Source organism: Mus musculus, chromosome 14 (genome assembly GCF_000001635.26).
Source record: "Mus musculus strain C57BL/6J chromosome 14, GRCm38.p6 C57BL/6J".
Taxonomy (NCBI): domain Eukaryota; kingdom Metazoa; phylum Chordata; class Mammalia; order Rodentia; family Muridae; genus Mus; species Mus musculus.
The window spans coordinates 32,317,068-32,321,981 of NC_000080.6; positions in this window are offsets into that span (position 1 = coordinate 32,317,068).

The window sequence follows — 4,914 nt, forward strand, 5'->3', positions numbered from 1 at the left end:
GAAGAAAGGCCTCTGCAGGCCTCAAACACACTCAACATGTCCCATCTTATTCCAGGATTGTTTGTATAGGCTATTCTTGAACGGCAGCAGTTGGAGGTGACGTGGATCCAGTAACCCCAGTCCTGGGCCAGCTCAGTCCAGAGCTCAGCTCACTGTGTCAGTGTCCTGACTCTTAGATAGAGCAAAGATTTAAAATACTGAACCCTGCACAGTGTCCTGTAGGTGACCTGGCATCGGGTTGGGAATGGGAGTCAAGGAAGTGATAAAGCAAGCAAACTGACTTCTGATCACAGTGGGATGCACGGTAGCAATCTGCACTAAAGGAACGGTTTATACAATGATACATGCTCAATCATTAAAATCATGGCTACTGAATATTTAATAGTATCAGAAATTGCTTTATGTTATGAAAAGTATTTCTACTCTTTACATAAATGATACTTAAAAAAGAAAAGTGAGTCAGAGGCCAGCGATGGCCCAAGTGTTTGGGGCTCTGATTCCTGATCTGGATCCTGAATGATTTAAAGGTTACTCTCCCAATGAGGGAATGTTAGGGCACCAATAAATGCCCTTTAAGGAAAAACTCCATCAGGTCAATAGAATAGAATCGCTGGCCTGAGTGGACACCTAACATTCTCGTTAGGCCAAGTTAACCACCTGACAAGGGGACCACCCCTAGGAAAGTGAGCTCACATTAAGTCATGCTAAAGAAAGACGTGGGATATTTTTGTTTACTGAGTGTCATAGTTAGGGTTTCCATTGCTGTAAAGAGACACCACAATCAAGGCAAAGAGCAACATTTAATTGGGACTGGCTTACTGGTTCTGAGGTTCAGTCCATTATCATCATGATGGGAGGCATGGCGTTGGAGGAGCTGAGGGTTTTACATCTTGTTCGGAAAGCAAACAGGAGAAGACTGGCTCTCTCTTTTCCCACTGGGCAGAGCTTGAGTTCAGAAGCCCTCAAAGCCCGCCCCCACAGTGACACACTTCCTCTAACAAGGCCACACCTCCTCCAATAAGGCCACACCTCCTAATGGTGCCGCTTCCCCTGGGCCAATCATATTCAAGGCACCACACTGAGAAACTGTGCTTTTGCTTTCTAGAATACCCCCTCCAGCTTGTCCCCAGAGCACAGCCACTGTGAAATTCAGCTGGGTCTGTCACCTTCCCTGACTTAGGAGGGGTCAACTTTCCTTCCCTCTTTTTTTTTTTTTTCTGTCTCTTTCAGTTGCTGGCCACATCTTTAGGCAATAAAGACAGCACCACCACCACCACCACCTGTCTACTTGTGCACCTTGTGTCTGACCTCCACACCAGCTCACGTGGCATGGCTTTCCCCTTCCACTTCTCTCTCTCTCTCTCTCTCTCTCTCTCTCTCTCTCTCTCTCTCTCTCTCTCTCTCTCTCTCATTCTCCTCCTTGGCGTAGCTGCTGAGAGCTACTGCTCAGCGGCCTTGGGTGTTTTTCTTTTAAATTCAAATGAAATTGTCTTTGAACTTTCTAAAAAAATAAAGATGAAGACAAAAATTAGTCCAAAAAAAAAGAGCCCATAGCATTTGCTTCTGAGTGGTGACCTGTTCCTTCGCCACGCCTCTTCACAATGGTAAGCTAATGGGCTGGTGGAAGAGCGGGAGAGAGAATGCACAGAAACTGTCTGTGTGATGGGGGCTGCCCTATTCTTCTTGGGAGTGACCCTGCATGCAGACCCAGTAATCAGGAAGAAAGGGGAAGCAGGGACAGAGAGGAAATCACATCCTAAGTGGGGCTCAAGTCGGGCAGCAGAGGTTGCATACGACCTCACACTGGTGTGCTCCGCTGACAAATGTCCTAGGCAGGTTGTACCAGCAGGCCACACTCCTGTCTTCACCATCTTCAAGGCAATGCAAGGCTGTTCTCCCAAGGCCTTTCTTCTCCACTGGCAGATGTTATCTTTCTCTTCTGTCTCACATGCTTTACCCTCTCTGTGTCTGTAGGCTTCTATTTTTCAAAACCTACTTTAATACGTACACTTAAATGCTTTAACCTCCCTTCTAGCCCACCCACCCACCAGGGGAGTGGAAAGGAAAGGTTAACAGGGCAAAGGAGGATATGGACCCATTTTGAAATTGTTCTTTCGGGCGAATCCAATCTGTGTTGTCGGGATATCAGCAGTTCAATTCACATGAATCAGCAGTGGTAGTTCAAGCCACTCACAAACACTATTCATGAATCAGCAATGGCAATTCCATCTAGAAGAAATTGAGAGATTCTGCCAATCAGCCAGAGTCCAAGAAGCTGCAGCCTCAGGAACACCACTAGAACTTCTTTTGTGCATTTCTCTCTAAAAATCACAACAAACAAAACAATGATCAGCAAAGGGTGGCAAGGCAAACCAATACAGCTTCATTGTTATCGTTGTCATCGTTGTTGTTGTAGTCGTCATTGCCATTGTCCATTGTTTGTTGGGCTATATTTGTACCATTTCCAAACACCACTTATTCCCTCAAGTGTCCACTCTAGCAGAACATCACATGCCCTTTTCCCAGGCAGCTTCCAGGAAAGCACCATGTGTCTGTTCTCAGCAAAACATCCTCCCACATGTCTGCTTCAGCAAAAACATCCTATCATAAGACAGTTTCCAGGAAAACATCACATGATACAACTGAGTCTCCAAAGAAACCAGCAATTTCCACTTCAGTGTCTGTGCCTGAATTTCCTCTACTTATACGGATATATTTATACTAGTCCTACTTGATTAGAGCCATTGCAATGCCCACGCTTTAACACAATTTCCTCTTAAATACTGATCTCTAAAGGTAGTGACATTCTGAGGTACCTGGGGTTAGGACTTCATATTACAAATTTGGAAGCAGGGACACAGTGTAAACCTTAACACGTTGTGTTTGCCAACTTGGTACAAACTAGAGTCCTCTGGCAAGTGGAACCCTCAATCGAGAAATTGCCTTCATCAGATAAGGCTGTGGGCATGGCATGTCGGTGGGGCATTTTCTTGAGTCCTAATTGATGTGGGACTTTACCACTATATGCTTCATATTTCTCAATGAACTAGTCCATACTATCAGAATGAGTAAACATATGTGTCTGTATCCCACACCCGAGGAAGCAAAGACAGGTCTCTGCTGCCAAGATTTTTGCAGAGCTCCAGTCCCTGCCTTAAGTCCTCCCAGGCTCCTAAGAATGGCAGCCACCTTATGAGAGTCTTGATTGCACCCGAATAATTGCTTCAATTGCTGTAATTAGCAGAACAACAATCAGAAGAGAAGGCTGATCTACCAGCAGGCTTCCCAGGCAGAGGTTCCTGTCCTTGGCAGTCTCTTCCCCATCCCATTCTATGAGTGACTCACCTTCCCTCCAGGATGTGGATCCATCTCTTTGTCCCACTTAGAGCTTTGCAAAGGGCTATAAACAAACAGAAAGTTCTGAAGCCTTCTGATTGGCTAGGCCGTTGCCCTGCCTGTGGACACAGGTTAACTTACCTTCTTGGGTCATTCATTCATGATTGACTCTCAGTTGTAAACTTCTCTGATGTGCCTCTCAACACGGCTTACCTGCTTCCTACTCAATGAACTCCAGTCAAGAAAGCCAGAAATGCATGTTACTCACACCCTACCAAACACCCCGCAAGCCACTGATCTCCCAGACTGGCTTCCAACTCACTATCAGATCTGTCCCGGCTTCTTCTCTAGCAGTGCTTGATTGTCCCCCCACTCAAGACAACGCACACTTTCACATTTTACCCTCCATTTCCCCCACACTTGCCAGAAAAGGAGTTCAAAAATGCAACCTTGGACATTCATAGCTGCCTAGAGTCTCCTGGACAGAATCTGGGAGTTGTTTTGAGACAGGTTCTCAATATGTATTTCAGCCTGGCCTTGAACTCTTAACTATCCTGCCTTAGCCTTCATGGTACTGGAATTACAGGTATTTATTACCTTGAAGGGAAGGGAAAGGGGTGATTCCTTTCCTGCTTCTCACAAAGGATGCTGGCCCAGACTCCTGTAAATCAAGGACAGGTTGTCAAGAGACAAACATAAAACGTCATTTGATTATGGTTTTATGTGATATAGGAGCCTTCAGATGGAACACTCAAAAAACCACAAGGTCAATTATCCACAGTTTGCTTAGGATCAGTGGATCTTAAACAGCTACGTAGAAAGATGATTGTACAAACTGTGACATGAAGCTGTGCTCCACAGGAAGTCCCTAGCTGCTCTGCTGGGTCAGGATTAAGGGATGCAAACACAGAAGCCAGTTAGGGGCTGTTACAGTAATCCTGTGAAGGACTGCTGATAGCATTTCCAGCCACGGGTGTATCCTGCATTTGCTTAGAAATGAAACAGAGCCCAATACAGAAAAGAAAAAGGCAGGAACACATCAGAAAAACTCCAAACTGACCAATAACATAAGTTGGCAAATCACTAATAATAAAAGTGCAGATTAAATTTCCACAGGTTCTGTCAATGTATATTCTTTGTTAGATTGTCTGTGGCAATGATTCTCTGAGGAGAGGGAAACCAGGCCACAATCCCTTGGAAAGTGAATTGGTAGGGCACTAAGCATTTTTTCATAAACTGCTTCATCCTTTCTTCAAAACAGCTGGAAGACAGCAGAACTTTTAATAGCATTCCCATTTTATGGGTGATAGAGAGGAATCTATCTTTCCCCCATACACACATACAAGTCTGCTTTATTCTGGTACGTTCCTCTTAGTTTCAGGTCGAGGACTCTGGGGTTCATGGGTCCAGCACTGTCTCCAGTCACTCAGACAGGGCAGACCTGGGCTCCTGCTGGCCATCTGGAAGCACCTGGCTCTTTGGGGGCCACATGAGGTCTTGGATCTGGGAGGTCAGCACCTCGGACAGCGAGGGCCGCAGACAGGGCGGGGCGTCTACCGAGACGTCACGACGCGCGGA